The sequence below is a fragment of the Pristiophorus japonicus genome, chromosome 6 (genome assembly GCF_044704955.1).
Source record: "Pristiophorus japonicus isolate sPriJap1 chromosome 6, sPriJap1.hap1, whole genome shotgun sequence".
In the NCBI taxonomy this organism is placed as follows: Eukaryota; Metazoa; Chordata; class Chondrichthyes; family Pristiophoridae; genus Pristiophorus; species Pristiophorus japonicus.
Genome location: NC_091982.1, coordinates 158,228,941 through 158,237,775, shown reverse-complemented (window position 1 = coordinate 158,237,775; position 8,835 = coordinate 158,228,941).

Sequence of the window (8,835 nt, the reverse complement as noted above, 5' to 3'; positions counted from 1 at the left end):
GCACTGGTATGGCTTTATTTCTTCCTGCATCTCTAACGGGACCCGAGACCAACTCCCGTGGAGCACACAGTTTTTTACTAAGGGCAGTAAGGGGTCCTGGCTCTTCCAGGTTCTAATCTGTTGGGCGGTAACGGGTGATTGCTCACTCTCGAATGCTTCCATTACCATAACTAAATCTGTGGGCTGTGCCATCTCCACCCCTGTGGTGGGCAATGACAGCCTACTGAGAGCATCGGCACAATTCTCTGTGCCTGGCCTGTGGCGGATGACGTAGTTGTATGCAGACAACGTGAGCGCCCATCTCTGGATACGGGCCAATGCATTCGTATTTATCCCCTTACTTTCAGAAAAGAGGATTATAAGCGGCTTATGATCAGTTTCCAATTCAAATTTGAGCCCGAACAGATATTTATCGAAAGTCTTTTTGCTCATTATGGACTGGCTTGCGCCCGTGTCGAGTTCCATGGACACCGGGAATCCATTTAACTCAACCTTCAGCATTATCGGGGGGACACTTTGTGATAAATGTCTGCACCCCATATACCGCTGCCTCCTTGGTCTGAGGCTGTGGTTCATCGTGATCCACCGTGGATCTGTCCTCCTCTGCAACATGGTGGTTTGCAGGATTAGCAGGGTTTGCTGCTTGCCTGCATGTGCGTTGGAGGTGTCCCATTGTTCCACAGTCCTTGCAAACGTATCCTTTGAAGCGGCATGAATGGAAACGATGATCATCCCCGCAGCGCCAGCAAGGTGTTAATGGCCTTGTATTCACCACCCTTGATGGTGGACTCTGAGTCATCTGCGAAAGTGCAGCTGCAGACGTGTAAGTCCTGCCCTGTACATTTTGATTCGAAAACAATGTTACTTTGTTCACAGTACTTGCAGCAGCACTAGTGTGCTGAGAAATTTGTTTGGTATTGTCACTGGTGGCAATAAACGCCTGGGCTATTGCTATGGCTTTACTCAAGGTTGGGGTCTCTACAGTCAAAAGTTTGCGAAGTATTACTTCATGGCTAATGCCAAGTACAAAGAAGTCCCTGAGCATGTGCTCCAAGTGTCCTTCAAATTTGCAATGTCCTGCAAGGCACCTTAGCTCTGCGAAGTAGCTCACCACTTCCTGGCCTTCAGACCTCTTGTATGTGTAGAACTGATACCTCGCCATCAGAACGCTTTCCTTCGGGTTTAGATGCTCCTGGACCAGTGTGCACAACTCATCATACAACTTGTCTGTGGGTTTCGCTGGAGCGAGCAGGTTTTTCGTGAGGCCATGCGTTGGTGCCCCGCATATGGTGAGGAGGATCAGCCTTCGTTTGGCAGCGTTTGCTTCTCCTTCCAGCCCATTGACCACGAAGTATTGGTCGAGTCGCTCCACGAAGGTTTCCCAATCATCTCCCTCCGAAAATTTCTCCAGGATGCCCACGATTCACTGCCTTGTTGCAGTGGGGTTCGTCATCTGTATCTCGTCGCCAGTTGTTATGTCTTGAATAAAGAATCAGATTAGATACTGCAAGCTCAAAGTAAGGTGTAACCGTAGTCCTTTATTACAGATCTCAGAGTGCCTCTCCAGCCTGTGAGGCTTCCTTATACAGGTGCTCCAAGGGATTGTGGGATCCCTTGGGACGCCAGGGGATAAGCCCTCTGGTGGTTAGACATGGTATTTACAGGTTTACATACATAACACCAACCAACACTGAATTTCACTCCCAGGGCTTCGGAGTTGTCTCGGAGTTTCTTCAAGTTTTGTGACGCAAAATCCTGGTCGCACACAGGAAGCGGTTAATAGCAAGCTGAGAGATTTGAACCTCGCAACCTCACCTGATTCTGCAGTTTCACAACCCCTTCCTCCCCTGGTTTAAACTTTCCAGAGGAGTATATTGAGTTAAATTTTAAGTCTTGGGCAGCTGACCAGGCGAAGTACGCTCGTCGCCCACCCGCACCGGGAGTTGTGGTTGGAGCCATTTCGAGGCCTAGACCTCATTTCAATAAAACCAGCGGATTCACCGCCCAAAGAGGCATCCTGATACAGCTCACCGGTTTTGGGTCGGATCAATCGCGGGCAGCCCAGAGGCCTTTCAACTGGCAACAAGGTATGTCCAGTAGCGTTGAGACTATGGAGGCTGGAAAGCCCAGGGCCACAGTGGTCCAGATTATTTTTGAAGGCCCCGTACAAATTTCCATGGTAATGCTATTTTAAATGTAGATAAGCTCCAGATATTTCATTGGGAACTTATGGGTCCGTTAGAAGATAGAAACTTGCATTCTTGAATTGAAGTCCTATAGCTGCTAAAGTAGACAGATATATTGACTTTTTATATTTGGAAAACAGCAAATTTCTGAGTAAAAATGAGAGAATCAAAATTTTTAGTCCTCTTGTCCTGTTCAGGCCAAGCTGTGCTCAAATCTGGTGGGTCGAGCTGTTAACATGGGTTGGTTGCACTTATGGTGTGAGCTTTGCACTGGGAAACATGGACCATAACTGCAGGTCTGGGGCCTTCTGGCAGCTGTTGGTGAGCAATAACTAAAAGGCACCACCCCAGTAATCCAGGGATTCACTTGAAAAAACATTTTAACCAACATTAAGGGTAACCTTTGACTTTCTTCCAGGCTCTCTTAAACCCTCCAATTCTAGGCATCAGACTAGGAAGGTGGTCCTAGTGCAAGGCCCTCACCCAGCATCTTGGAGTGCATGAGTCTGCCAATCCTAACCAGATGAAGGGATACGGAAAGCCCTGAGAGAATGCGAGCTGTAAAGCCCCAGTAAACAGTAACATTTTGACACCCAAGAGAGCATTTAGAATCACAGAATGATGCAACCCGGAAGGAGGCCATTTGGCCCATCATGCTTGTGTGGGCTCTTTGGTAAACCATTTGATCTAGCCCCTCTCCCCCACTCTTTTCACATAGACCTCGCAAATTTTTTCCCTTCAAGTACTTATCCAATTCTCTATTGAATCTGCTTCCATCACCCTTTCAGGCAATGCATTCCAGATCACAACAACTTGCTGTGTAAAAAATTGTTTCCTCGTGTCACCTCTAATCTGTATCTTCTGGTTACCGACCCTGCTGCCACTGGAAACAGTTTCTCCTTATTTACCATTCATGATTTTAAACAACTGAATCCCCTTAACTTTCCCTGCTCTAAGAAAAATAACCCCAGATTCTCCAGTCTTTCCACATACCTGAAATCTCTCATCACTGGTACCATTCTAGTAAATCTCTGCAGCCTCTCTTAAGACCTTGACATCCTTTCTAAAGTCTGATGTCTAGAATTGAACACAATAATCCAGCTGAGGCCTAACCAGTGTTTTATAAATGTTTAGCATAACTTCCTTGCTTTTGTACTCTATGCCTCTATCAATAAAGCCAAGGATCCCATGTGCTTTTTGAACAGCCTTCTCAACTTGTCCTGCCACCTTCAAAGATTTGTGTATGTACACCCCAGGTTCCTACACCCCTTTTAAAATTGTATAATTTAGCTTATTTTGTCTGTCCTCATACTTTCTACCAAAATGCATCACTTCACACTTCTGTGCATTAAATTTCACCTGCCAAGTATCTACCCATTTCACAAGTTTGTCTATGTCCTGCTGAAGTCTGTTACTATCCTCCTCATTGTCCCTTTAATCCCATAGGCTTCAAATTTTGCTGACAAGTCTATTTCATGGTATTTTGTGAAATGCCTTGTCCATATACACATCAACTGCACTACCCTCGTAAACCCTCTCTGTTACTTCATCAAAGAACTTAAACACGTTAATCAATTATGATTTGTCTTTAAGGAATCCGTGCTGACTTTCATTTATTACCCAAATGCCAATTTGTTCCAGATTATTGTCTCAATGTTTCCTACCACCGACATTAAGATGACTGGCCTGTAGTTGCCAGGTTTATCCTTCTACCCATTTTTAAACAGGGGTGTAACATTTGCAATGCTCCAGTCCTCTTAGTAGGCGTTGTGTACAGACCTCCAAACGTAATAGGGATGTTGGGGAGGGCATCAAACAGGAAATTAGGGGTGCATGCAATAAAGGTGTAGCAGTTATAATGGGTGACTTTAATATGCACATAGATTGGGCTAGCCAAACTGGAAGCAATACGGTGGAGGAGGATTTCCTGGAGTGCATAAGGGATGGTTTTCTAGACCAATATGTTGAGGAACCAACTGGGGGGGAGGCCATCTTAGACTGGGTGTTGTGTAATGAGAGAGGATTAATTAGCAATCTCATTGTGCGAGGCCCCTTGGGGAAGAGTGACCATAATATGGTGAAATTCTGCATTAGGATGGAGAATGAAACAGTAAATTCAGAGACCATGGTCCAGAACTTAAAGAAGGGTAACTTTGAAGGTATGAGGCGTGAATTGGTTAGGATAGATTGGTGAATGATACTTAGGGGGTTGACTGTGGATGGGCAATGGCTGACATTTAGAGACCGCATGGATGAATTACAACAATTGTACATTCCTGTCTGGCATAAAAATAAAAAAGGGAAGGTGGCTCAACCGTGGCTATCTAGGAAAATCAGGGATAGTATTAAAGCCAAGGAAGTGGCATACAAATTGGCCAGAAATAGCAGCGAACCTGGGGACTGGGAGAAATTTAGAACTCAGCAGAGGAGGACAAAGGGTTTGATTAGGGCAGGGAAAATGGAGTACGAGAAGAAGCTTGCAGGGAACATTAAGGCGGATTGCAAAAGTTTCTATAGGTATGTAAAGAGAAAAAGGTTAGTAAAGACAAACGTAGGTCCCCTGCAGTCAGAATCAGGGGAAGTCATAACGGGGAACAAAAAAATGGCAGACCAATTGAACAAGTACTTTGGTTCGGTATTCACGAAGGAGGATACAAACAACCTTCCGGATATAAAAGGGGTCAGAGGGTCTAGTAAGGAGGGGGAACTGAGGGAAATCTTTATTAGTCGGGAAATTGTGTTGGGGAAATTGATGGGATTGAAGGCCGATAAATCCCCAGGGCCTGATGGACTGCATCCCAGAGTACTTAAGGAGGTGGCCTTGGAAATAGCGGATGCATTGACAGTCATTTTCCAACATTCCATTGACTCTGGATCAGTTCCTATGGAGTGGAGGGTAGCCAATGTAACCCCACTTTTTAAAAAAGGAGGGAGAGAGAAAACAGGGAATTATAGACCGGTCAGCCTGACCTCCGTAGTGGGTAAAATGATGGAATCAATTATTAAGGATGTCATAGCAGTGCATCTGGAAAATGGTGACATGATAGGTCCAAGTCAGCATGGATTTGTGAAAGGAAAATCATGCTTGACAAATCTTCTGGAATTTTTTGAGGATGTTTCCAGTAAAGTGGACAAAGGAGAACCAGTTGATGTGGTATATTTGGACTTTCAGAAGGCTTTCGACAAGGTCCCACACAAGAGATTAATGTGCAAAGTTAAAGCACATGGGATTGGGGGTAGTGTGCTGACGTGGATTGAGAACTGGTTGTCAGACAGGAAGCAAAGAGTAGGAGTAAACGGGTACTTTTCAGAATGGCAGGCAGAGACTAGTGGGATGCCGCAAGGTTCTGTGCTGGGGCCCCAGCTGTTTACATTGTACATTAATGATTTAGGCGAGGGGATTAAATGCAGTATCTCCAAATTTGCGGATGACACTAAGTTGGGTGGCAGTGTGAGCTGCGAGGAGGATGCTATTAGGCTGCAGAGTGACTTGGATAGGTTAGGTGAGTGGGCAAATGCATGGCAGATGAAGTATAATGTGGATAAATGTGAGGTTATCCACTTTGGTGGTAAAAACAGAGAGACAGACTATTATCTGAATGGTGACAGATTAGGAAAAGGGAAGGTACAACGAGACCTGGGTGTCATGGTACATCAGTCATTGAAGGTTAGCATGCAGGTACAGCAGGCAGTTAGGAAAGCAAATGGCATGTTGGCCTTCATAGCGAGGGGATTTGAATACAGGGGCAGGGAGGTGTTGCTACAGTTGTACAGGGCCTTGGTGAGGCCACACCTGGAGTATTGTGTACAGTTTTGGTCTCCTAACTTGAGGAAGGACATTCTTGCTATTGAGGGAGTGCAGCGAAGATTCACCAGACTGATTCCCGGGATGGCGGGACTGACCTATCAAGAAAGACTGGATCAACTGGGCTTGTATTCACTGGAGTTCAGAAGAATGAGAGGGGACCTCATGGAAACGTTTAAAATTCTGACGGGTTTAGACAGGTTAGATGCAGGAAGAATGTTCCCAATGTTGGGGAAGTCCAGAACCAGGGGTCACAGTCTGAGGATAAGGGGTAAGCCATTTAGGACCGAGATGAGGAGAAACTTCTTCACCCAGAGAGTGATGAACCTGTGGAATTCTCTACCACAGAAAGTAGTTGAGGCCAATTCACTAAATATATTCAAAAGGGAGTTAGATGAAGTCCTTACTACTCGGGGGATCAAGGGTTATGGCGAGAAAGCAGGAAGGGGGTACTGAAGTTTCATGTTCAGCCATGAACTCATTGAATGGCGGTGCAGGCTAGAAGGGCTGAATGGCCTGCTCCTGCACCTATTTTCTATGTTTCTATGTTTCTGGCACTACCCCCATAGCTAAGGAGGATTAGAAGATTGTGACCAGAGCCTCGCAATTTCAAACCTTACTCCACTCAGTAACCTAGGAATCATCCCATCCCGACCAGGACTTTTCTACTTTGAGGACCGCCAACCTTAAGTACCTCCTCTTTATTATTATCCTATGCAATATCACTACCAATGTTCCCATTAATTTTTGGGGGGTTTGCACGCCTCATTCAATATATCGCACACGTGCAGTTTTTCCTATTTACAAGCCGGTGAGATCTTCCTTCAAATGCCCTTCCTTTCCCCCTCATGGAAATGTGTCTATTCTGCACCTGAACTATCTCCTCTTTGAAGACCTCTCATTATTCAATTACTATTTTGCCGACCAATTTTTGATTCCATTCCACCTGGATTAGATCCCTTTTCAACTCACTGAAGTTAGCCCTCCTCTAGTTAAGTATTTTACGCTTGATTATTCCTTGTCCTTTTTCATAACTATTCTAAACGTGATGATATTATGATCACATTCCCCAATTGCTCCCCCATTGAAACATGCTCCACTTGCCCCATTTCATTACCCAGAACTGGATCCAGCACTGCTTTGTTCATTATTTGGCTGGAAACACAATGATTAAGAAAGTTCTTCTTTTAATTGCCAATTAAGATGACAGGTATCATCAATCAGCTATCAATTTAAGATAAGGTTCCCCTTTTAAAGGGGCACAAACAATAGACGCATATTTATAATTCGAACAAAAATAAAAACGTACCAAATGAAATCAAAATGTTGTTGGCCTTGTCGACTATGCACTCCAGTCCCTCCGGTGTCCACTGGTCATGGAAGGCATCAAGAAAGTGCTCTTATGCACATTTCAGGAATTCCTCCCCCTCTTTGCCCTTTGCACTGTTACTATCTCAGTCTATATTAGGATAATTGAAGTCCCCCATTGTCACTACTCTGTAGTTTTTGCACCTTTCTGTAATTTGCCTGAAATTTGCTCCTCTATCTCCTTCCCACTATTTGGTGACCTTTATACACCCAGTAGAGTAATAGCTCCTCTATTCTTTAATTCTAACCAAATTGATTCTGTATTTGACCTCTCTCCAGTGCTATCATAGTTTCTTTGATCAATATTGCCACCCGCTTTCCTTTTTTCCTCCCCTATCTTTCCTAAATACCTTGTAGCCTAGAGTATGAAGTTCCCAATCCTCCCCTTGTTTGAGCCAGATCTCTGTTCTTGCCACTATATAATAGTCCCATGATATATTTAGTATGGGAGTTAAAACAACCATATCTGGGGCTGCCAATGGGAATATTATTGTAGGAAGAGCAGTGGCTTCTTTGTGAAGTGACTAGTGGGTCCCAGTGAAGGTGGTCAACTTATCAGGAAAATCATTCATCTTACACTGCAATAGAAACGTAGGGCCCAAGTTTCGGCCTCAGTTGCTCCTGATTTTTTGGAGCAACTGGTGTAGAACGGAGTATCTTAGAAATTCAAATTCTCGGCATTTAGTTTGTTCCAGTTCTAGTCAGTTAGAACAGTTTCACTTTGGAACAGAATTTTTTTTTCAAAAGCGGGCGTGTCTGGCCACTTACACCTGTTTTCAAAGTTTCGGCAGTGAAAACTTACTCCAAACTAACTTAGAATGGAGTAAGTGAAGATTTTTGTACGCTCGAAAAAACCTTGTCTACACTTTAGAAAATCAGGCATAGGTTACAAATCAGGTGTAGGGAATGGGGGGGGGGGGGTTTAAAGGGACGTTTACAAACATTAAACACTTCAGTTTTACAAATAAAGAGCCATTATCAATAATAAATGATAAAAACATCAATAAATCAACCAATAAATCAATCAAAAAATTAATAAGAAATAATTTTTTGTTTTTAAATCAATAATTAAAACATTTTCTACTTACCGACTGCAGCACCGGAAGCCCTCCAACAGCGTGCTGGGATGCCCCGCCCCACAGTGTGTCTCTGTCAGTGTCTCTATCTCTCTGTCTGTCTGTCTGTGTGTGTCTCTCACTCTCTGTCTGTCAGTGTCTGTGTTTCTGACAGTGAGGGGAGGGGGAGGAGGGGGTTAGAGGGAGAGGGGGGGCAAGGGGAGGGGAGGGGAGGGAAGGAGGCAGAGGGGGTGGGAGGGATGGGGGAGAAGGGGGAGAGCAGGGGGAGGGGGAGAAAAGGGGGGAGAGAAGGGGGAGGAGGAGAAGGGGAAGGGGGGAGAAGGGGAAGGGGGGAGAAAGGGAAGGGGGGAGGGGGGAGAAAGGGAAGGGGGGGAGGAGGGGAAGGGGAAGGGGGGAGGAG